This window comes from Emys orbicularis, chromosome 14, assembly GCF_028017835.1.
Source record: "Emys orbicularis isolate rEmyOrb1 chromosome 14, rEmyOrb1.hap1, whole genome shotgun sequence".
Classification (NCBI taxonomy): Eukaryota; Metazoa; Chordata; order Testudines; family Emydidae; genus Emys; species Emys orbicularis.
The window spans coordinates 45,462,038-45,487,504 of NC_088696.1; the positions used below are offsets into that span (position 1 = coordinate 45,462,038).

The 25,467-nt window shown below is 50.3% G+C and overlaps 1 long non-coding RNA gene across 1 annotated transcript; it reads right to left on the reverse strand.

Annotated features, from left to right (window-relative positions):
- Positions 1 to 576: 576 nt before the first annotated feature.
- On the reverse strand, positions 577 to 4,791 carry LOC135888809 (uncharacterized). The gene is made up of 2 exons (XR_010561900.1): positions 4,703 to 4,791; positions 577 to 891 (listed from the first exon to the last, which is right to left on the reverse strand). It is a non-coding gene; the product is annotated as an uncharacterized LOC135888809 (long non-coding RNA).
- Positions 4,792 to 25,467: the final 20,676 nt, after the last annotated feature.

Genomic DNA, 25,467 nt, shown 5'->3' on the forward strand with positions numbered 1-25,467 from the left:
CAGGGAAAATGTCTATGATTCAATTCTGAGTTGTCAATACAGAAATCTAGACACCATGGAAATGTGGGGGAGAGTGAAGCTGAAGCAGAATCAGTGGATTTTGCCACAGAATCTAGGATTTACTGTGGAGTAAATGGGGTCTTGACTGCAAGACAGAAAACCAGACTATAATGCATTAAAAAGGTGTTGTGTAGATGGGACCTAAATCCCTTTTAACCAGACCAAAATCTTAGACAGTTGTGACGGTGCTGCCCGTGGGAGCCAGCTGAGGTCACTCAATTAGAGTGAACTGCAAACAAAATGGGGCAGACAAACTCCAATGCTTAGGTTTACCAAGCCAGCACAAAACAGCTCCTGTAGTGCCTCACTGGTTACTTAGAAGTTCAAACAACGCAGTTCCCCTAAAGTACCCAGCCTTAGGCCTCCGTCCAGACACACCTGTCAGATATGATGATGATTACTGAAAATCTTATCTCATCATATAAAAGAAAAGGTTCTTCCAATCCCAAAGGATTAGCCACATACCCAGGTTCAATTATAACTTAGATCTTACCCAAAATACACGCTTATAGCCAATTCTTATTAACTAAGCTAAAATTTATTAAAAAAGAAAAGAGAGAGTGTTGGTTAAAAGATCAATACACAGACAGACTTGAATTCAATTCTTGAGGTTCAGATGCATAGCAGAGGTGAGCTTGTAGTTGCCAAAAGTCCTTTTAGAAATAGTCCATAAGTTATAGTCCAATATCCATATTCAGGGTGACTCCAGTCAGTGACTGGGGATCTCAATCCTTGTGGCTTAAGGTTTCCCCCTCTTGAAACCCAAAGCAGATTTGAGATGCAGCAGGATCGTGTTCCAGGGTTCTTATACATTTCCAGCAGCCTTTCGGCCTGAGAAAACAATAGGCTTAATTCTCCTTCCAAACATTCTGGCAATTAGCACAGGGTAATTTATCCATTAAACAGTTTAGATACAGGTTACCACAACCTTCAAAGAGACATATAGACAATAATAGTATTTCACTCAAGTACCATCACAAATGTTAATATTTCCTTTTTGATCTTTGAATTTAAAACTATAGCAATAGACAAAACTTGTTTGCTTACATCACAAGCCCTGAGCAAACATCTACCCTTTTACCTCTAACAATGCAGACTTGCATTTTAAAGCTCTATTCATTTACATATCTTCCTAACCAGTTTCTACAGTTCACCCATGGGTCAGGTCAGTCTGAGTTAATTAACTCTTTCTGGCCCTGTCACCTTTCACTGAAATATTATTTTACACTCATAACGTCACAACAGTGAATCATGCTAACCAGGTTATAGGACTATGGCTAAGTCCTGTCTATACTATACCTTTTACCTGTGATGCAACAGCCCCCTGATTCTGTTACAGCTGTAGTACAGACAGGGCCTCAGCTACAGTGACACATTAAAAGTGATCACTGTAGTAAGAGGAGGCCCTGAGATATAAACCTTGGTATCAGAGGCCTGGTATGAGGCCTAAGGCCTGAACTAAAGTAATGGTCAAGACTTTGCTAACATAAAGCAAAGTTAAGCTGTGAGCCAGAGGCAGGCCCTGCTCACAGAAGCTGGCAAGGAAAGGGCTGATGCTGCAAAAAGAGACATACCTAAAAGGTACTGGACACCAGATATCAGAACATTCGCATACTTGTACATTCCACACACAAGGAACAGGCTGACCCATCCCAATGACAGGGCCAAAAGGGGAATATGATGGATAGTGTTGTTTTGTTCGAACCAACATGTACAAGGTGAGAGGCAGCACCTTACTACGTAGAGGGGTTGTACCTTGCTGCGTAGAGGGGTTGCACCTCAATACGTCAGGAGTGATGTGTAACTTGTTTGTATCTGTGTATAAGAATGCATCCCTGAGTGGATATCTTTGTCCGGCCAAGGGGGGAGTGGAAAGTCCCACCACTAACTGAGCCGGGTCCATTGCCAAGAGGCACCTATTAGTAGTATGCCCGGTAGACTAAGTAATCTACGGGGAACTGCAATTGTGTCCAAGGTCGCAATAAACCTAGTCGACGTGACTTTGCATCTTACTAGACTCTGTGGTTATTGGGGGTTCTCGTCGGGTTTGCTGTGTCAGCTATCTGCGCAGAGCTGGGACAGCACACAGAGGGAACACACGCACGCAGCCGAGTGATATCAGCACTGGAGAAAGCAGAGCACCCTACCGGTAGCATCTGACAACAATCACTAGGACTGTGGAAAGTATCCAGATTGAGGTTTTCAAATTACATTGTGAGGATTTTGTGAACATGGTCCAATTTCATGAAGAACATGCAAAATTTTCTGGATTTCTTTCCTTTATTTTTCAGGATCATTTGAGTGTCACATAGACCTATTTTCATTCAGATGGCCTCGTTATGAGAAAGATCATCAACATTTAATTTGTATGACGATTAAATCTTGCATTAAACACAAGCACAAACTTGGGGGGGAGGGGGAATTCCATGTGTTTTGATGCAAAACTATCACATTAATGAAAGTCATAGAAAAGCTGGGCCTTGCAGACACAAAATCAACTGAAATGAAACTGCAAAATTGTTTATTTTATTTTAAAATGTCACAAGGGCTTAACTCTGCCCATCAGTAACCTTAGCAAGTCTAGGTTCCTCCACTTATCAGGGAACACAGACAGAATGAACTCAGGGCTTTAGTCTACAAACAGTTAATGTGTATGTAGATAATACTTAGTCCTGCCATGAGTGCAGGGGACTGGACTAGATGACCTCTCAAGGTCCCTTCCAGTTCTATGATTCTATGATGATGTTTATGTAACTTTACTCATGACAGCAGGCTGACCTCAGTGGGACTATTCACATGCATAAAACTATGGGCCAAAACTACTACAGCAGAAGTGGGCAAACTATGGCCCGAGGGACCGTCCTGCCCGGCCCCTGAGCTCCCGGCCGGGGACGCTAGACCCTGGCCCCTCCCCTGCTGTCCCCCCTCCCCCGCATCCATGCGGGCCGCGCTCTGGGTGGCGGGGTTGCGTGCTCCAGCCGAGCAGCGCGGCAGCGTGTTTGGCTCCAGCCGGGTGGCGTGGCTTCCAGACATGCTGCTCTGAGCGGCTTGGTAAGGGGGCCAGGGGGTTGAATAAGGGGCGGGGGGTTCAAGGGGGCAGTCAGGGAACAGGGAGCAGTTGGATGGGGCGGAGGTTCTGGGGGGCGGTCAGGAGACGGGGGAGGGGGTTGATAAGCATGGGAGTCCCGGGGAGGCCTGTCAGGGGGTGGGGGTGTGGATAGGGGACGGGGAACGGGGGGGTTGGATAGGTGTGGGGTCCCACGGGGCCTGTCAAGGGGCGGGGGTGTGGATAGGTGTCAGAGCAGTCAGGGGACTGGGAGCAAGGGGGTTGGATAGAGGGTGGGGTTCCAGGGGCGGTTAGGGGTGGGGGGTCCTGAGAGGGGGTGGTTAGGGGACAAGGAGCAGGGGGGGTTGGATGGGTCAGGGTTCTGAGGGGGGCAGTCAGGGGGCGGGAAGTCGGAGGGGTCAGATAGGGGGCGGGGGCCAGGCTGTTTGGGGAGGCACAGCCTTCCCTACCTGGCCCTCCATACAGTTTTGCAACCCCAATGTGGCCCTCGGGTCAAACAGTTTGCCGACCCCCTGCTACAGGATTGAGGATATTAGGGGTCTGTCTACACATACACTTGCACAAATCTACTTGTTTAGTTAAGTCCCTTTGTGGACAATCCTAGATGCAGTTAGAAATGGCTTATAGCATCCACACAGAGGTTTGCACAGGTTTATCTAAACGGTGCAAATTTGTGCAGGCAGGCCTGAGTCTACATCCTAGCGTCCTTTACATACGCACACAAATAAATTTAACGTCCTCTCCCAACTCAATAATTCATCATCTAGACCCCACCCTAGACTCTGCCTTAAGTACAGATTGCTGAAGGTTTGGCAAGACGACTCTGGGAATTTAATATAGTAAATGAAGGATCATAAACTCAGGATATGTCTACAGAGGGATAAAAGCCCCACAGTATGGCTGCAGTTAGCCCAGGTCAGCTGACTTGAGCTCACAGGGATCAGGCTGCAGGGCTAAAAATTGCTGTGTAGACGTTCAGGCTTGGGCTGGAACCCAAGCTCTAGGACCCTCCACTCTCACAGGGTCCCAAAGCCTGAAAACCTACACAGCAATTTTTCAGCCCCACCGCCCGAACCAGCTGACCCGAACCAGCCGCAGGTTTTTTTATCCGTGTAGACAAACAAAGGAGCAGCTCCTTTGTTTATGTTGGAGTTTGTTCAGAAGTTGGAGTGAGAGATCTTAAATAAACTGGGAGGCCAGCAAGATCATCATGATGGCAGTGAGAAAGTTTAGTGTGGAAGAGAAAGAGAAGACTCAAGTATAGTTTGAAAACTAAAGTTGTTACTTTTCTTGCCCTACGTGAGGCATTTAGGCTTTTAAGAATGGCCTATAAAGTTCCACTGGGTAGAGTAGAGCTCACAATATGGAATTCCCTGGGGGCCTGTGAAGAAAGGCAAAGCCAATGGTTTGACTTAGGTCTCATCATTGATGTGCAGTATTAGCAGCTGTGATGCTGGGAGAAAGTAAGATGATGGAAAGATCACACAAAGAAAGATACTGTGGGTACACAAGTCCCATATAGTTCTGAGGTTTTGGATTCAGTATGCTTTAATAAAGAGAAAATCAAACTCTTACCTGCCCTGTTCCAGTAAGACTATATCCTTCCATCCTAGCTTGGAGAGGTGGTATGCAACGGATGTGCCCACAATTCCACCACCACAGATTACCACCTGTGCCTGAGCTGGCAGAGAAATGGGGGGAGGCTCTGCCGCAGATGTGGTCATGTGCCGGGAGCTGGACGGGCTTCTCCATCTTGGGCTGGCTGTCCGCCACCGGACATCTGACAGTAACCGAAGAAACATCCCAACGGGTGTTAGTCAGCTTTCTCGAGACACCACCTAAACACGTTAAGATGCTAGCTCACTGAAAGGAAGGAAAAAGCAACAGAGATTATTATTACCACTTATCATAGAACAGTGGTTCTCAAACTTTTGTACTGGTGACCCCTTTCACATAGCAAGCCTCTTGAGTGCGACCCCCCCTTATAAATTAAAAACACTTTTAAAATATATTTAACACCATTATAAATGCTGAAGGCAAAGCGGGGTTTGGGGTGGAGGCTGACAGCTCGCGACCTCGTGACCCCCTGAGGGGTTCTGACCCCCCGTTTGAGAACCCCGTCACAGAACATGTGTGCAAAGCTGTTCTTGGGAACTCAGGGGTAAGGAGGAGGGTGGTGACTGGGACAATGGAATATATGATGTGCGATAAGGTATCTGAAAGCCTCTATACTGACAACTTGCAATCTTTAAATGCTGATGGATGAATAAGTAGGAAAACAGCCTGTGCAGACTTTGAGAGTTCTCAAAGAACAGCCTTGCTACTGAAAGGAACTAGACAGATCAGGAGACTTATAATGAGACCCAGAGTTTCTCTCTTCTGAATTTGGCTTAGCTCAGTAATAAGGAAGAAAACAAGATCAAGTTTTGACATATAACAGGACGTCTGTTCCAGGTGACAGGAGCTGCAGAGAAAAGGCTCTTGCACCAACAGTGGCAAGATCATGTGATGAGACAGAGAAGATGCCAACGTGAGTGGAGGGTGCAGAGAAGGAAATAGAGAAAGTCAAAGTCCATGAAGGACTGTAGAGAAATTTTTGAACTGGCTTCTGAAATTAAATGGCAATACATGAAGTTTGAGAATGAAGTGATATGTTTGTCCTTTATTTGACTGGAGAGGCACATCCTGCATGTACTAGAATCCAGACAGCTTCGGCTTAGAGGCTGTACAGTTGCTTCATAATGATGCTTGTTTTATCATGGACGCTGCTGGAGGCTCCTTGCTGTATAGTTAGCATTGCTCAGCCTGATAGCACTGGGACTAGACAGTGTATGATCCACACACTGGAGCTTACCAGTTTTAGAACATTTCTCGCTTTCTTCAGTTTACCCCCAACCAGTGTTCCCTCTATTTTTTCCCACCCATATGCGGAATTAATATTGTTATGTACACCAATATGGAAGCGATGCGTGACACATCACCTCCATATTGGTGCACATAACAAAATTCATGTGGTGGGGTGGGGCCAAGGGGTTTGGAGTGCGGGAGGGGGCTCAGGGCTGGGGCAGAGGATTGGGGTTCGAGAGGGTGAGGGCTCCGGCTGGGGGTACAGGGTCTGGGTTGGTGCCAGGGATGAGGGGCTCAGGGCTGGGTCAGAGGGTTGGGGTGTGGGGGGTGAGGGCTCCAGCTGGGGGTGCAGGCTCGGGGGGGAGGGGAGACTGGGGATGAGGGGTTTGGGTGCAGTGGGGCTCCCCGGGGCTACGGTGGGGAGGACTCCCCCCACAGCAACTCTCTCCCCTACAGCAGCACCTGGGCGGCGGGAGAGGGGTGTCTGTCCCCTGGCTACGGCAGGTCAGAGCTGAGGCCGAGAGAGGGGCGCCTGTCCCCCAGCCACGGCAGGTTTGGGACTGGGCTGGCTCGGGTCGGGGCACCTGTCCCCCGTCCGCGGCAGGGTCAGGGCCAGGCTGGCTCGGGTCGGGGCACCTGTCCCCCGTCCGCGGCAGGGTCAGGGCCAGGCTGGCTCGGGTCGGGGCACCTGTCCCCCGTCCGCGGCAGGTCGGGGGCTTGGGGAAAAGCATCTCTCCCCACTGCAGCCCTGAGCACCTGCACAGCGTTTAATAGGCAGCTGTGCAGCTGCACAGCTTAGAGGGAACTTAGCCCCCAGCCTGTAGTTAGTAACAATATCTGGTTCTTCTTATACTGCAAATGTACCAATACCCCCCCCCCCCAACTCAGTGCTGACAGCAGAGCAACTGATGCAGAAAAACAGGCAGTGACATACTACTTCTTGGTTACAGGTCTCTAGCAGGAGAAAAGGAAACAAGGACCAGCACTGAACAGCAGTAACTCGCACACAGAAAACTATGGTTACAAAGTTAGCTTTTTAATATCACCATGACTGCTGCACAGTCACTGTGTGAACAAAGAGTGGAAGTGCCCCTGAGCTCACAATCTCAGTTTAGACATGGCCGACAAGAGTGGAATCCAAGGGAGTTTGAATTTTAATGGGAGTTGGGCACCTACCTTAGATTTCTTTAAGGACCCAGCCATTATTACTACCTCATAATCATGAGCACATGCTATAAATCACACAAATGTAGGGCTAAAATTCAGGTAGATCACATCTGCCAGGTGTTTGTCCAACCTGTTCTTCAAAACCTCCAATGAGAGAGATTCCACAAGCTCCCTAGGTAACTTGTTCCAATGCTTAACTATCCTTATAGTTAAAAAAAAAAAGTTTCCTAATACCTAACCTAAATCTCTCTTGCTGCAAACTACGCTAATTACTTGTCCCACACTTGGTGCACATGGAGATCAATTGGCCACCATCCTCTTTATAACAGCCCTTAATGTATCTGAAAACTGTTAACGGGTTCCCCACACTCCCCCGCCTTTGCATCTCTGCACTAAACATACCCAACTCTTTCAACCTTTCCTCTTAGGTCATGTTTTCTAAACTGTTCTTTTTACTGCTCTCTTCTGGACTCTCGCCAATTTGTTTATAACTTTCTCAGCGTAGTACCCAGACTTGGCCACACCTGAGGCCTCACCAGTGCCAAGAAGAGTGGAGCTACCACTTCCCATCTCTCACACCTGTAAATAGACTTTCTAAAGTGGCATTTGTTTTCTTCTTTGCAACAGCATTACTGTTGCCTCATATTCGATTTGTGATCCCCTATAACCTCAGAGCCTTTTCAGCAGTACTACCGCCTAGCCAGTTACCCCCATTCTGTAGTTGGGTGTTTGATTTTTCCTTCCCAAGGGTAGTATTTTGCACTTGTCAGCACTAAGTTTCATCTAATTGATTTTAGATCCATTCTCCAATTTGTCAAGCTCGCTTCCAATCCGGACCCTGTCTTCCAGAGCGTTTGCCGCCCCTCGCAGCTTGAGGTCACGCTCTCCAGTCCGCTACCCAAACCACCAGTGCTACGGCCCGGAGCCCCCCGTCTGCGCCCTGCCAGGGCCCGGCATGGCCAGGAACCAGCCCCGGCCCCGGCCCCGGCCGCGGCCGCGCACGGGCCCAGGCACCGCAAGGCCGCGGGACACGGACTGAGCCCCGGCAGGTCCCAGCAGAGGCGGGCGGGCGGGGCAGCCCCACCCCCGGCCGGTGCCAGGTGGGAGGGGTCACCGCGCCAGGGCGACGTCTGGGCGGGGGATGGGCGCTGTCCGCCTCCTGCGGAGGGGAGGGGAAGGGGGGTCGTTGCCTCACCTGCCCCAAGCTTTGCCCGCGCACGACCTCCCGCACTTTACGGCTCTCACCCACAGTACGACAGCTGAGCATGGCCCTGCGCGTGCGTCACGGCGCGGACCAATCAGGAGCCATCCCCGTCTCCTCCTGCTCCTCCCCCCCCCTCCCGCGTCCCACGTGGGTTTGTTGCTGTTGGGGGCCGGCACATGCTGGGGGCGGTGAGAGGGGCGGAGCTGCGCGTCCCGCGTGCAGCTTGGGGGGAGGGTCCTGGGCTTGCGCTTTAAATGCACGAGGGGGGCGGGGCCTGCGACGGGGGAAGCTTTGCTCGTGCCCTGGGCATCGCTGGGCCCGAAGGGGTTAAAGGGCGGCGCGTGCCCGGCCTGGGTCCCAGGCCCCTGCGCGAGGCCGCAGACGGGTCCCGGGGGCTCCTTGGGGACAGCCCGTGCCGGTTCCTCTCCGCTCCCCGAGCTGCCTGGGCTACGCTGAGCGGGAGCCGGGGCTCGCCCGCAGGCAGGGCCGGCTCCAGGCACCAGCCGAGCAAGCTCATGCTGGGGGCGGCAGATGCCAAAGGGCGGCATTCCCTCTCCGCTTTCACCGCCCCTGCAGGGTTTTCCTTTGTGGTTTGCTGCTCCCGCCGCCCTGTAGGGGGTGGAGGAGGGGAGCGCCCTGTAGCAAGCCTGGCAGGGCAGCTGGCGTCCTTCCCTGCCTGCCGACCCGAGCGGCGCCGAGCCCTCCTGGCAGGCGGCGCAGCGGGAGGGGCTGCGTGGCAAGCGCCCCGCATAAGGAAGCCCTGGCCGCCCCCCTTCTCTCTCCTCCCCCCCCCCAGCCGGGGTGCGCACTCCGCTGCCCGGGGGCTGCAGGGCCGGGAGTCCCCCTGCACCCACGCTCCCGCCGCCCCGCAGGTAGTTTTGTTTTTGGTTTTTTGTTTTTTCTTTCCTTCGCCGCTCCGGCCGGCCGGCCAGTTTGTTCCCCCCCCCCTTCGCCGCTCCGGCCGGGGACAGGTTTGTTTCCCGGCCCCCCCACACCCCCTTTGCTGCTCCGGCCGGTTTGTTGCCCCCCCCCCTCCGGCCAGGGGCAGGTTTGTTTCCTGCCCCCTTTGCTGCTCCGGCCAGCCGGTTTGTTCTCTCCCCCCCCCCCCCCCTTTCGCCGCTCCGGCCAGGGGCAGGTTTGTTTTCCTCCTCCCCCGCTGCTCTGGCCAGCCAGGCGTTTTTTGCTTGGGGCGGCAAAAAAGCCAGAGCCGGCCCTGCTCTCAGGGCAGACTCCTGCCGCCAGCGCCAGCCCCCTGAGACGGACCCGCCTAGGAAACAGCAAGGGGGCGTCCAGCCAAACCTTAGCTAGACCCCAGGCTCGAGAGAGGCACCGAGTTCACCTCCGTGGGGTGGCCAACTTTCTAATCGCACAAAACCGAACACCCCTGCCCCACCCCCACTTGCTCCATCCTCCTCCCCCTCCCTCTTCCTCCCATCACTGGGCAGTGGTGTGGGAGGGGGTGAGGGCTCCAGCTGGGGTGGGGCCAGAAATGAGGGGTTCAGGGTGCAGAAGAGGGCTCTGGGCTGGGGCAGGATGTTGGAGTACGGGGGGGTGCGGACTGTGGGTGCAGGCTCTGGGTGGGCCCAGGGAGGAGGGGGCTCCAAGCTAGGGCCGAGGGGTTTGAGATGCAGGAGGTAACATTAATACCAACATTTTTATCACAGATGGGTGTTTACAAGTATCTTTATGATACCACACCCTCTGTTCAGGTAGTGTAGTCTGAGGTTAGTTTGTTCATTACCCATGGTGTCCTTTGACTCTCCCCTGTAATCAGTCACTGGCTTTTCTTTCCCTCCAGTATTCCCTTCTCCGTGGGTTCTTAATTTAATCATGTTTCTGGCATTTTGATATCTCAGGGTCTGGCAAGATCACCGGGAGCCTGCACATTGACTGGCCCTTTGGGGAGCAGTCTCCCAACCCCAGGACTATGCAGTAAATCCAGCTCCTGTTTTGGGGTTCCCTTGTGTTTCCCCCTCCCAGCACTGAGTTCTTCCCTGACTCCTAGAGGGCTGTGATTTGTGCTCTCTGGGCTAGATGTGTTTATCCTTCGATCAGATGCACCTTTTCCATAACTGCTCCCTGTCTCTCACCATCCGGGGGGAAAGCACCCCCCTCTCTGTCAGATGGGTCATCTGTATTCTGGCAAACTACCACCTGGCAATTTCCTGGTCCCAACTCCTCTGCTGTCACAGGCATTGGAGCTGCATCTTGATGTAAAGAGACACAGTTACTTTCCAAAAACTTATCAGAAATAGCATCCTGAAAAACTGGGACCTGGATTGGGGTACCCTCTGCCACCCCTTTCTCTGTCCCATAGAAGTCAGCTGTGTGACTGCTCCCCTCCAGGAGGTCAGTTACACAGTTCCTTCTCAAAAGCTGGGTCACAGGCTGAGTGCCTGAGTGCACAGATGCGGACCCAGGGCATAACTGGACACTGCAAGATGGAGGTTCCTAGGGTTGTGTCTGGGACTGGAGATATTGGCTAGTGTCATTCGGTTGCACGATCCAAGGAGCAGCTTACATGACAGATGCTGTGCGTGAACAGCCCAGGAGCGGGGGTTCTCAGAGCAGAGTAGGGTAAGGCTGGCTCCCAGAGTCAAGGTTTGGAGTGACTTAGCAGATCACCTGTCCAGATAAGATCAGAGGGGAATGTTACAACAGCCCGGTGGGCCACCAGGGTTGCTTTTCGACCAGGCGTTTCGGTCAAAAACTGGACGCCTGGCAACCCTACACCTACAGCCTCATGGGGGAGACTTGCACGAAGACCCACCAGACACAAGGAGCCAGGAGACTGTTGGGCCTGGACCTAATGTGACGTCCTCCAACTACTGAGTTCACACCCTGGTTTATCCCAAAAGGCATGAGACCAAATGTGCCTTGGGCAGAGGACCCAGTCACAATGCAAAGGGGACCACCAGCAAACCTGGATGGCAGGTCAGATGACTAGAGAAAAACCTGCAATACCCTACCCAGCCACAAGGTGGGGGCACTGGCTGGTGAGTCACTATCACACTACACACACAAAGGCCTGGTCTACACTACGCCTTTAATTTGGATTTAGCAGCTTTAATTCGAATTAACGCTGGAACCGTCCACACAACGAAGCCATTTAATTCGAATTAAAGAGCCCTTTAATTCGATTTCTGTACTGCACCCCGACGAGCGGAGTAGCGCCAAAATCGAATTTGTCAATTCGAATTAGCGTTAGTGTGGCTGCAATTCGATGGTATTGGCCTCCGGGAGCTATCCCACAGTGCACCATTGTGACCTCTCTGGACAGCAATCTGAACTCGCATGCACTGGCCAGGTAGACAGGAAAAGGAAAAGCCCCAGGAGAATTTGAATTTCATTTCCTGTTTGCACAGCGTGGAGAGCACAGGTGACCACAGATACCACAGATACCTCAGCTCATCAGCACAGGTAACCATGCAGGCTGATAATCGAAAAAGAGCACCAGCATGGACTGCACGGGAGGTACTGGATCTGATTGCTATATGGGGAGAGGATTCAGTGCTAGCAGAACTTCGTTCTAAAAGATGAAATGCCAAAACTTTTGAAAAAATCTCCAAGGGCATGATGGAGAGAGGCCACAATAGGGACTCAGATCAGTGCCGCGTGAAAGTCAAGGAGCTCAGACAAGCCTATCAAAAAGTAAAGGAGGCAAACGGTCGCTCCGGGTCAGAGCCGCGGACATGCCGCTTCTACGCCGAGCTAAATGCAATTCTAGGGGGGGCCGCCACCACTACCCCACCTGTGACCGTGGATTCCGGGTCGGGGATAGTCTCAGCAGCTACACCTGAGGATTCTGCGGATGGGGAAGAGGAGGAGGACGAGCTTGCAGAGAGCACCCAGCACTCCATTCTCCCCAACAGCCAGGATCTTTTTCTCAGCCTGACTGAAGTACCCTCCCAAGCCAGTACCCAAGACCCTGACCCCATGGAAGGGACCTCAGGTGAGTTTACCTTTTAAAATATAAAACATGGTTTAAAAGCAAGCGTTTTTTAATGATTAATTTGCCCTGAGGACTTGGGATGCATTTGCGGCCAGTATAGCTACTGGAAAAGTCTGTTAACATATCTGGGGATGGAGCGGAAATCCTCCAGGGACATCTCCATGAAGCTCTCCTGGAGGTACTCCAAAAGCCTTGCCACAAGGTTTCTGGGCAGTGCAGCCTTATTCCGTCCTCCATGGTAGGACACTTGACCACGCCATGCTAGTAGCAAGTAATCTGGTATCATTGCCTGACAAAGCCTGGCAGCGTATGGTCCAGGTGTTTGCTGGCATTCAAGCAACATCCGTTCTTTATCTTGCTGTGTAATCCTCAGGAGAGTGATATCGCTCATGGTAACCTGGTTGAAATACGGGAACTTAATTAAGGGGACAGAGGTGGCCGTTCCTACTGGGCTGTTTGCCTGTGGCTGAAAAGAAATCCTTCCCTGCAGTTAGCCAAGCACGGGGGGGGGGGGGGGGGGGGGGAATTGGCCCTGAGCTTTTTGCGTTTGGCTAGCAGGGATCTTCCCTGTTACCAGCCACGCGGTCGGGGGAGGGGTACATTGATCATCCCAGGGAATTCATGGTGGGGGGGGTGGTTAGTTTGGTTTCTGCAGGGATCTTCCCTGATACCTGCCACACGGTGGGGGGAGGGGTACATTGATCATCCCTGGGAATTCATGGCGGGAGGGGGGGTGGGTGGTTAGTTTGGTTTCTGCAGGGATCTTCCCTGATACCTGCCACGCGGTGGGGGGAGGCATAAAGCGATCATCCCAGATAATTGGATGGTGGGGGGGTTAGTTTGTTTTCTGCTGCTTAAGGTTAACAGGAAAACTGCAGCAGTCAACAGGCTTTGCTTGGTATGTGGGAAAGGAGGGCGCAGAAGCCGAAAGACAATGGCTTACCATGGCTGCCTGCAAGCTGAATTCTGTTGCCCGGACCTGTGTCTGTGATCTCTAACACCAAAGCCACAGGCACTCAATATTAAGATGGAAAATGCGACCTTGTACTGAAATCACATGTGCTATGTAATGTGAATAGTGTTTTTCACCATGAAAGAGTATAAGCATTGTTCTGTAAAATGTATCAGTTTAAAAACTTCTCTCCTTTCTTTCAACCCTCCCTCCAGCAGCTGCAAATTTATCAAGCCTCCCTCCTCCGTCCCGAAGGCTATCTCAGATAAGGAGGCGTAGAAAGAGGACGCGAGACGAGATGTTCACAGAAATAATGGAATCCACCCGCAATGAAAGAGCTCATTTGAATGAGTGGAAGGACACTGTATCTAAATTTAGGAAAGATGCCAGTGAACGTGAGGTCTTGAGGGACGCTCGAGATGAGAGGTGGCAGGCTGCAACGCTGGGGCTGCTGCGTGAGCAAACGGACATGCTCCGGCGTCTGGTGGAGCTTCAGGAACGGCAGCAGGAGGATGACAGAGTGCCGCTGCAGCCGCTGTATAACCTCCCTCCCCCCTCACCATGTTCCATATCCCCCTCACCCAGACGTGTAAGAACGCGGGGGGGGAGGCTCCGTACACCTTCCCATTCCACCCCAGTGGACAGCGCAACCAAAAGGCTGTCATTATATTGAATTTATTCAGTGGCCTTTTACTTCCCTCCTATCCTCCTCCCAAACCTCACCCAGATTACCTTCTTGGTTCTCTTCCTATGTTTATAATCACTTAATAAAGAATACATGATTTTTAAACGGGGAGGGTGGGTTCCTTACAGAGAATGAATGAGTCAATAAAGGGGGCTGGTTTTCATAACAGAGTGCCGCTACAGCCCCTGTATAACCCCCCTCCCCCCTCACCATGTTCCATAGCCTCCTCACCCAGACGTGTAAGAACGCGGGGGGGGGAGGCTCCGTACACCTTCCCATTCCACCCCAGTGGACAGACCAAGCAAAAGGCTGTCATTTTTTTAACGGCCTTTTCCTTCCCTCCTCCCAAACCCCACCCGGGTTCCCTCCCTCTTTTTATAATCTATGAATAAAGAATAAATGATTTTTAAACGATAGTGACTTTATTTTGGTTTGAAAGCAAGCTGGGGGAAGGGGGAGGGTGGGTTCCTTACAGAGAATGAGTCAATAAAGGGGGCGTGTTTTCATGAAGGAGAAACAAACTGAAATTTCACACTGTAGCTTGGCCAGTCATGAAACTGGTTTTCAAAGCTTCTCTGATGCACACTGCTTCCTGGTGTGCTCTTCTAATCGCCCTGGTGTCTGGCTGCGCGTAATCAGCAGCCAGGCGATTTGCCTCAGCCTCCCACCCTGCCATAAAGGTCTCCCCCTTACTTTCACAGAGATTGTGGAGCACACAGCAAGCAGAAATAACCATGGGGAGATTTCTTTGGCTGAGGTCAGAGCGAGTCAGTAGCGATCTCCAGCGACCTTTTAAACGGCCAAATGCACATTCTACCACCATTCTGCACTTGCTCAGCCTGTAGTTAAACAGCTCCTGACTCCTGTCCAGGCTGCCTGTGTATGGCTTCATGAGCCATGGCATTAAGGGATAGGCTGGGTCTCCAAGGATAACTATTGGCATTTCAACATCCCCAACGGTCATTTTCCGGTCTGGGAAGTAAGTCCCTTGCTGCAGCCCTTTAAACAGAGTAGTGTTCCTGAAAACGCGAGCATCATGAACCCTTCCCGGCCAGCCCGCGTTGATGTTGGTGAAACGTCCCTTGTGATCCACAAGTGCTTGCAGCACCATTGAAAAGTACCCCTTGCGGTTTATGTACTGGCTACCCTGGTGCTCCGGTGCCAAGATAGGGATGTGGGTTCCATCTATCGCCCCACCACAGTTAGGGAATCCCATTGCAGCAAAGCCATCCACTATGACCTGCACATCTCCCAGAGTCACTAGCTTGTGTAGCAGCACCTCAGTGATTGCTTTGGCTACTTGCATCACAGCAGCCCCCACAGTAGATTTGCCCACTCCAAATTGATTCCCGACTGACCGGTAGCTGTCTGGCGTTGCAAGCTTCCACAGGGCTATTGCCACTCGCTTCTCAACTGTGAGGGCTGCTCTCATCCTGGTATTCTGGCGCTTCAGGGCAGGGGAAAGCAAGTCACAAAGTTCCATGAAAGTGCCCTTACGCATGCGAAAGTTCCGCAGCCACTGGGAATCGTCCCACACCTGCAACACTATGCGGTCCCAACAGTCTGTGCTTGTTTCCCGGGCCCAGAATCGGCGTTCCATGCCTATAACCTGCCCCATTAACAGCATGATCTCCAAAGCACCGGGTCCCGCGGTTCGATAGAATTCCATGTCCATATCCTCATCACTCTCGTCGCCGCGCTGCTGTAGCCTGCTCCTCGCCGCCTGGTTTTCCAGGTTCTTGTTCAGCATAAACTGCACGATAAGGCGTGAGGTATTTACAATGTTCATGACTGCTGTCTTGAGCTGAGCGGGCTCCATGCTTGCCGTGGTATGGCGTCTGCACTGTTCACCCAGGAAAAAGGCGCGAAACGGTTGTCTGCCGTTGCTTTCAGGGAGGGAGGGGGAGGCTGTACCCAGAACCTCCTGCGACAATGTTTTTTGCCCCATCATGCACTGGGGTTTCAACCCAGAATTCCAAGGGGGGTGGAGACTGCGGGAACTATGGGATAGCTATGGGAAAGCTACCCACAATGCAACGCTCTGGAAATCGATGCTAGTACAGTAGCTTGGACGCACACCACCGAATTAATGTGCCTAGTGTGGCCGAATACATTCGAATTTATAAAATCGGTTTTCTAAATTCGAATTATATAAATTCGGATTAATCCCGTAGTGTAGACATACCCAAAAATTACATTAAAAGAACACAGCTTACAAAGTTAGAAAACACTGGAATTAAGGTTGCCTGTAAAACCTTAACTCAGCCCCTTTGTGCACATGCATTCTGATGCGATCTCTAATTACACAATTGTGCTATTTTATCCACAGGATCCCTGCCTTGTTCAGCACATAGATGGACTGTGTTCACTGAATGAGCAGCTATTCAATATTATATTTCCTTCTCGTTGTTCAATATGTGGCCCCATGCCTTATTTACTGCTCACTATTCAAACCCTGCTCTGAAGACAGAATTATTAATTTCCTCATGGCCTTTTCTGTGGGACTCATCAGCACCGTGTCTGCTTCACAAGTATTAACCAATTTATTTTCAAAACACAAAGATGAAGGGGTGGTATTATCCCCATTTTACTGATGGGGAACCAAGGCACAAAAAAAGATTAAGGTCAAAAGTAACTGCTAATTTTGGGTTTCCGATTTGAGGCACCTGTGACCCAAGTCAGTGCTTCTCAACCAGGGGTACATGTATCCTGGGGGTACGCAGAGGTCTTCCAGGGGGTACATCAACTCATCGAGATATTTGCCTAATGTTACTACAGGCTACATAAAAAGCACTAGCAAAGTCAGTACAAACTAAAATTTCTTACAATAACTTGTTTATACTGCTCTATGTACACTAAAATGTAAGTACAATATTTATATTCCAATGGATTTATTTTATTATAGGACTGTCAAATGATTAAAAAAATTAATCGCATGATTAATCGCACTGTTAAACAATAATAGAATACCATTTATTTAAATATTTTGGATGTTTTTTACATTTTCAAATATATTGATTTCAGTTACTACACAGAATACAAAGTGTACAGTGCTCACTTTATATTTATTTTTATTACAAATATTTGCACTGTAAAAAAAAGAAATAGTATTTTTCAATTCATGAAGTACAAGTACTATAGTGCAATCTCTATCATGAAAGTTGAACTGACATAGAATTATGTACAAAAAATAACTGCATTCAAAAATAAAACAATGTAAAACTTTAGAGCCTACAAATCCACTCAGTCCTATTTCTTGTTCAACCAAACTCTCATACAAACAAGTTTGTTTACATTTGAAGGAGATAATGCTGCCTGCTTCTTTTTCACAATGTCACCTGAAAGTGAGAACAGGCATTCACATGGCACTGTTGCAGCCAGCCTCTCAAGATATTTACATGCCAAATGCGCTAAATATTCATATGACTCTTCATGCTTCATCCACCATTTCAGAGAACAGGCTGATGACAAGTTCTGCTCGATAACAATCCAAAGCAGTGTGGACCGACACATGTTCGTTTTCATAATCTGAGTCAGATGCCACCAGCAGGAGGTTGATTTTCTTTTTTGGTGGTTTGGTTCTGTAGTTTCCACATCAGAGTGTTGTTCTTTTACGATTTCTGAAAGCATGCTCCACACCTCGTCCCTCTCAGATTTTGGACAACACTTCAGATTCTTAAACCTTGAGTCCAATGCTGTAGCTATTTTTAGAAATCTCACATTGGTACCTTCTTTGCGTTCTGTCAAATCTGCAGTGAAAGTGTTCTTAAAATGAACATGTGCTAGGTCATCATTCGTGACTGCTATAACATGAAATATATGGCAGAATGCGGGTAAAACAGAGCAGGGGACATACAATTCTCCCCCAAGGAATTCAGTCACAAATTTAATTAACACATTTTTTTAACGAGCATCATCAGCATGGAAGCATGTCCCTGGAATGGTGGCTGAAGCATGAAGGGGCATAAGAATGTTTAGCATATCTGGCACATACCTTGCAATGCTGGCTACAAAAGTGCCATGTGAATGCCTGTTCTCACTTTCTGGTGACATTGTAAATAAGAAATGGGCAACATTATCTTCCGCAAATGTAAACAAACTTGTTTGCCTTAGCAATTGGCTGAACAAGAAGCAGGACTGAGTGGACTTGTAGGCTCTAAAGTTTTACATTGTTTTGTTTTTGAGTGCAATTATATAACAAAAAAGTCTACATTTGTAAGTTGCATTTTATGATAAAGAGATTGCAATTCAGTACTTGTATGAGGTGAACTGAAAAATACTATTTCTTCTATCATTTTTACAGTGCAAATATTTGTAATAAAAATAATATAAAGTGAGCACTGTCCACTTTGTATTCTGTGATGTAATTTAAATCAATATATTTGAAAACATCCAAAAACATTTAATAAATTTCAGTTGGTATTCTATTGTTTAGCAGTGCGATTAAAACTGCGATTGACAGCCCTATTTCATTATATGGTAACAATGAGAAAGTCAGCAATTTTTCAGTAGGAGTGTGCTGTGACACTTCTGTATTTTTATGTCCAAATTTGTAAGCAAGTCGTGTTTAAGTGAGGTGAACCTTTGGGGTACATAAGACCAATCAGACTCCTGAAAGAGGTACGGTAGCCTGGAAAGGTTGAGAGCCACTGACCTAAGTTTTCAGAGTACATAGCATTACATAGTGCAACCCACACAACTCCTGGGGGTGGTGCTCTGTCCCAGCTAGTGACACTGAGACCACTTAGAGAGAGAGAGAAAATGAGGCTACATCTACACTACGGGGGGGGGGGGGGTCGATTTAAGATACGCGAATAGCGTAGCTGAATTCGACGTATCGCAGCCGACTTACCCCGCTGTGAGGACGGCGGCAAAATCTGCCTCCGCGGCTTCCCGTCGACGGCTCTTACTCCCACCTCCGCTGGTGGAGTAAGAGCGTCGATTCGGGGATCGACTGTCGCGTCCTGACGGGACGCGATAAATCGATCCCCGAGAGGTCGATTTCTACCCGCCGATTCCGGCGGGTAGTGTAGACCAGGCCTTAGTCTGCTACAGCCTTAGCTCCCAGCCAGCTGGCTTGTAGCTCGTGCAGGAGAGGCTCAGGCACTAAGCTCCAGAGGTCTGGCGGCGTTACAATAGCACTTGACATGACCAGAGCACAGCTCCCATTGATTGCAGTTGCAGCTGTGAGTGCTCAGCACTTCTGCAAATCAGACTCCAGGGTCTCAAATCGGGCACCCAGAAAATGAGGCGCATATAAGTAGTGACCACCTGGGAAAAATGTGGTATAACTCCTCCCGATGAGCCTTCCTCTCTGATTTAAACTCCTGGTTCTCTCTCTCCCTTTCCTCACAACCTCCCACCCTCATCCTTGGTGACTTCAACGTGATGACCCATCCGACCCCTTAGCTCCACATTTCCTCACCCTCATGTCTTCATTTGACCTGCAGCCCTGGTTCAACTCTCCCACTCACCAAAAAGGCAATGTGCTTTACTTGCTCTTCACTATATACTACTCTCTCTCTAGTCTCTCTTTTGCTGAGTTCCCCCTCTGTGACCATCTCTTTCAGCATTGCCCATCAGCTCTCATCCTCTCATCTGGCCTTTCTGTGGTTTCCAGTTCCTCAGTGTTGGTGACTTCTCTCAGCCTTCTCCTTCATGCCCTCTCTTCCACTGGCATGGTTGTTGATTCTCTCTCTGCTTTGGCTTCACTCTCCTCTCCTCTTGACTCTTTTGCCCCTCTCTCCTATTGCAAGTTCTGCCCTGCCAACCCCAGCACTGACTCACCCCCAGCCTCCACTTCCTCCACGCCTGCACTCACACTGCGGAGCGTCTCTGGCAAAAATCCTCCCCCACACCCCAGCCTCTGCTTGAACCAAAGCCGATCAGAAGGAAGACTTACAAAAAGCAATGACAAGGCCGTGGGAGACACCCCTAAACCCCTCCGGACAAGGGTGACAGGGTTAAGGCAACTCCCCTTGCCTCATTTGCATTGGAGATGGGACAGGGAGGCATATCCATTACCATACAGAATGGAGAACGGAGATTCCTCCAAGGCAAGAACTGCACAGAACTCTGGGACCAGAAAAGCAGGGAAGCAGTGCATGATGGGGAATCTCTGCTCCAGATGTTAATGAACCCACGCCTGAACACACCCAGCTAAGTAGTTATCAGACCAATTCTAGTAAAATCCTTTACTGGTATCCAAAATACTGAAGCTGCCAAATTGCATTGTGAGCTCCCTCGAAGGACCACCGCCCATAGCCAGGAATGAGCAGTTCCTATTGTCTAGCCTGACAACAACTTTGGTTTACCCCCTTGAGCCATCAGTTTACCCATAAACAGATCTAGTGTTCTCCCTTGAACCATTGTTCTTTCCCTACAAAACCCCTACCCTGCTCAAGTAAGTGTTCTGATGCCTGGATCCAAAATCTGCATCAGTTCCACTGGGACGTCATCTTCTCCTGACCGATCATGCTGGGGGCTCTGCCTGTCTCCAGCACTCCAGACCCTCAGCTACCACCACCACCTGGGACCCCCGATTGATTCAAGCTTCGTGGAGTGGTGAGAACCCAGCTCTCTCTCTCGCTCTCTCTAGCTATAGCCTTATGACCCTGACTTGTGTGATCAGTTATAGTTTTCTAAACCTGACTTTTATAATCAAATTTAAGCTGGATATAATATTGTAACTGTTTTGTTTGTTCGGCTCACCTATGGTTATTACCTGGCAATAAATAACTTTCATGGTTAAGCTGGTTGCATCTCTCTCTCTTTCTCCCCCCCCCTTGTGAGTGTTTTTTGGCTTCCTCATTCATTTTGCAGCAACGCTCCTTGTACTTAAGCTAAAGATCCCTGCAGCACCGAAAAATCCTGTGGGGTTTGCTCATCAAGTGGGTTACTACCAGAACAATTGTAACGTGAAAGTGGGGACAGGGACGTGCGGAACCTGGGACAAATGAGGGTGGCAGCTTGGAAGTGCTGCTCGACCCAGCCTACTGAATCCAGGGACATCTAAGGGGTCAGCTTGGGAGTGTTGATTAACCTGGTCCTCTCAGATGCGCTCTGTTAATGTGTGTGTGTTCGTCTGATTCTGGGGCTGGAGTAACCCAGCCCTCGGGAGCCTAGGTCCTGCAGGATAGCTCCACTGGGAGGGGACTTGCAGAAGGGAGAAGTAGAGCTCCATATGAGAACACAAGTAACACAAGCAATACATTGATAGAATTACAGAACACTCCCCCCCCAGAAGAGTAACCCGAATCAATGAGCGTACCCCAAAGTAACAAGCAAATTGGTAGCAACTCCCAGCCACATTTTCTCCACCTTTGACTCACTCCTCACCCCTCCCCTACTCCTGATTCCTCTTCTCTCTCGTCACAGGAACGGACTGTCATAGTTCAGGGAAACTGCACCTGTATTCCCCACTCCAGGGTCCAAAGCAAAGAAATCATTTGGAGTCTATGGGTATGTCTACACTGCAATTAGACACCCAGGGTTGGCCTGTGCAGGGCCGGCTCTAGGTTTTTTGCCGCCCCAAGCAAAAAAAATTTTGGCTGCCCCCCGTCCCAGCCCTGGGCTCCTCGCCGCACCCCCCTGCCACCCCAGCCCTGGGCTCTCCCCCCCCCGACCCGCACCCCCCTGCCGCCCCAGCTCTGGGCTCTCCCCCCACCCACCTGCACCCTCCTTCCGCCGCAGCCCTGGGTCACTGGTAACTCGCTCCCAGGGCGGGTCATTCAGCAGGAATTTTAGATGTGCACAGAACACAGATAGGATTGGTTCCCATATGGTTACAGAACTGCAGTAAAGTGGAACAATTTTCAGCTTGTGTGATTGGAGGATATCTGGATGCATATTATAAGACTGTCCTCCATAAATGAGGAAAAGTTGAGCTGCCTTTATTATTCTTTTGTTCCATTCTTTCTTTCTATGGGGAATTTGCCAATGCAATATCACTGTCTTCCTTTTAAACAAATAAAACTAAAAAAACAAAACAAAATGGCAATGGCTGTTGAAAATAGCAATTCCAGTCCTAATAACCACTGGGAAGCATTTCTTGCTCAATTTGATCCTACTTTTTCTACAGCAAGTTACAGTGGATCAGTATATTTGATTTGGGAGAAATGAAGTAACAGCCGCCCAAACTGAGCTTGAGCACTCCTGAATTTTGATGTGTTCGAACCTGGAAGGCAGGTGCTGGGGGGGGGGGGGGGCTGTGGCTCCGCAGGGGAGCACGGCAGCATGTATGCAGCAGCGTGTCTGGCGCTGCGCGAAGCCAGACACGCTGGTCTGAGTGGCATGGTAAGGGGGCTGGGGGGTTGGAGAAGGGGTAGGGAGTTCCAGGGGGGCAGTCAAAGGACAGGGAGCAGGAGGGGTTGGATGGGGTGGAGGTTCGGGGGGGCAGTCAGGGGCAGGGAGAAGGGGGGGTTAGATGGGTCAGGGGTTCGGGGGGCAGTCAGGGGACAGGCAGCAGTTGGATAGGCATGGGAGTCCCAGGGGTTTGTCAGGGGACAGGTAGGGGGTGGGGTCCTAGGGGGGAAGTTGGGGGGGGTCTCAGGAGGGGGCAGATGGGGACAAGGAGAAGGGAGGCTTAGATAGGGGGTGGGGTCCCGGGAGGGGGCAGATGGGGACAAGGACCAGTGGGGCTTAGATAGGGGGTGGGGTCCTGGGGGGCAGTTGGGGCAGGGGTCCCGGGAGGGGGTGATCAGGGGACAGGGAGCAGGGGGGTTGGATAGGTTGGGGTTTCTGTGGGGGGCAGTCGGAGGGAGTGGATGGGGGCAGGGTGGGGCTACCCGCCCTCCCCGTGGAGTGTCCTATTTTTTGAATGTTAAAATATGGTATCCCTGCCCTTCCCAGTGCAGCTCTCCATTCACAGCAGGCTGCAGCATGAGGTCTCAGCTTCCTCACTCCCTCTCCCTCTTTCCTGTTGGTAGTGGCCAAGGGAATGCTGGGAAATGTAGTTCTTTCCCTGCTCCAGGGCTGGCTCTATAGGGAGGGAGCTAACCAAGGAACTACAGCTCCCAGGGCCCCCTGTTGGTTCTCAGCTCCGATGCTGGATCCCTGCCACGCCTGCAAATGGGCTGCCCCAAGCACCTGCTTGCTTTGCTGGTGCCTAGAGCCGCCCCTGGGCCTGTGCCAGCTGACTTGGGCTAAGGGGCTGTTTAATCGCAGTGTAGACGTTCAGGCTTGGGCCGGAGACCAGGATCTAAAACCCTGTGAGGTGGGAGGGTTCCAGAGCTCAGGTTGCAGCCAAAGCCCATTTGCACCGCAATTAAACAGCCCCTTAAGCCAGAGCCCCGCGAGCACGTCAGCTCGCACGAACCAGCCCCGGGTGTCTAATTGGAGCATAGACATACCTTACACCACCCACTGGGACAGATACCTTGGATGTGGCTTTACCTACCACACTACAGTCCGGCTGGCGTAGTTCCTCCAGCTCAAGCTGATGTTGTCAAGCCTGGTCCTGCTGGAGACTTCTCCGCCCCAAGCTGATTTTGACAATCCTCTTCTCGCTTGTGCTGGCTCTGTTGCTCCTGGTCTGCTATCTCCAGCTGTATCCTTCACTTGGTTTGCCTGTGGATCTGTCCACAATCACAGCTGCAGTGATGCATTCAGGTGAGACGGAACGTGGTTGCTGCTTCTGTCAGCCTCTTCTCTGTTTCTTTCCAGAATCCAGGGAGTTGGTTCCAAGATTTTCCTCACTGCTGGACTCTGCCAGTGGACTGGAAGTTCCCTGAAAACTTGGACCATTATTCCTCTTCTAGTCATTAGAATACAGCAAATCTACTAGTTGTGTCTTTGTCCAGCCCTCAGGGTTGAGCTGCCTTTCTTTGCATAGCTCTACTAGCCACTTTTTCATGAGCTGTTCATAATTAACTTCCCCCCCCCCATCTCTTTTCATCATTCCTTTCCCAAAAAGACTTTCTTTGTGCTTTTCCCTTCTACACTACTTGCTTGCACTGTTGATGGCACTTAAGCAATTAACACTATTATAGATCCCACCATCGCCACCATATGTGTCACAGTTCAGGGCAACTGCACCTCTATTTTCCCACACACATACATCCCTGTGGTCCAGCAAGGGCACCCACTGTCAGGCTTCCAGCTCTCCAGCCATTACCTCTCTTGAGCAGACACATGCATCTCCCTCCTGACCAGAGTATTTCCAGGCTGCACAGTTCTCTCCCTACACTGTATTCTCCAGCAAGTCAGACTGCCTAAGCAGGCCTTCTTTGCCCTCTCAAAGGCTATAAAGAATGTAATTGGCACAGTTAAACTATCACACAACTCTTTCTAAGCAAGCACATTTATTCTTAAGGTAAAAACATTAGAGAGAACATTTATTAAGAACAAGCTTACTAGAGATCACCCCCCAACTACAATAAAGGTTCAGGCAGGTGAACAGTCCTTCAAAAACCCACCAGGGGTTCTTCTGCGGTTACAGATTCATAGCACCTTTTTCTCAGAACAAGAACCCCCAGGAATCTGAATTATTCCTTTATACAGTTTTGGGGGTCTTTGATCTTGTTCTAAACCTGTTCGCATCTAATAAGCAGCACACACATTTAAGCTTAAGTGCTTGTTTTTAAGCACAGAGAGAATAGGAGAAATCTTTCAGCATCACCCAAACAACAAAGAGAAAGTTCTTCAGCCGGGGCCCAAAAGTCCTTGCTGACTGGGTGAAGACACATGCAGTGAAGAACCAGTCAGGCTGAAGAGATTTTGCACTGCACCAACTGCCCTTCCGGCTTTTCTCCCCTGCCTCTTTCTGCTCCTTGGGGAGGATGACAGCATGCACTCACTCTGGATGCTTTGCTGCTTTAACTAGGCTGGTATAGTTAAAGCAGCAAAACCACCCCTAGCAGGGGCGTAGTTTTATCAGTATAAAAGTGCTTGTTACTTCTGCTTTTGGTGCAGGGAAGCGAAATGAGCTAGAACAGAGGTTCTCATAACAAATTTTTCAGTGGCTGCACTGACACTTTTTCCTAAAATATTTTAACAACTTTAGGAAAAATAAATATGCATGTATAGACATCCAAATCATTGTAATTTAGTTATGTAGGTTTATTTTTATTTTTTTTGCATGCTCAATAATAATGTTGTGAAAAGTAATATTTGCATGTTTGTTAATATAACTTTCCACAGCAAGCCCCAGGACAAATTAAGCCCTGGATGGTGGGATTGGAGGGGAAATCAGTGGGGGCAAAAGGGGTCTAGATGCGGGCCCAGGAAGGCAGCAGGGTCCAGGGGCAGAGAGAGTGGGGAATGGATGTAGGGCTGGGGGAGGTAGCAGGGACCAGGGGCAATGGGAGAGGGGGATGGATGTAGGGCTGGGGGAGGTAGCAGGGACCAGGGGCAATGGGAGAGGGGGATGGATGTAGGGCTGGGGGAGGTAGCAGGGACCAGGGGCAATGGGAGAGGGGGATGGATGTAGGGCTGGGGGAGGTAGCAGGGACCAGGGGCAATGGGAGAGGGGGATGGATGTAGGGCTGGGGGAGGTAGCAGGGACCAGGGGCAATGGGAGAGGGGGATGGATGTA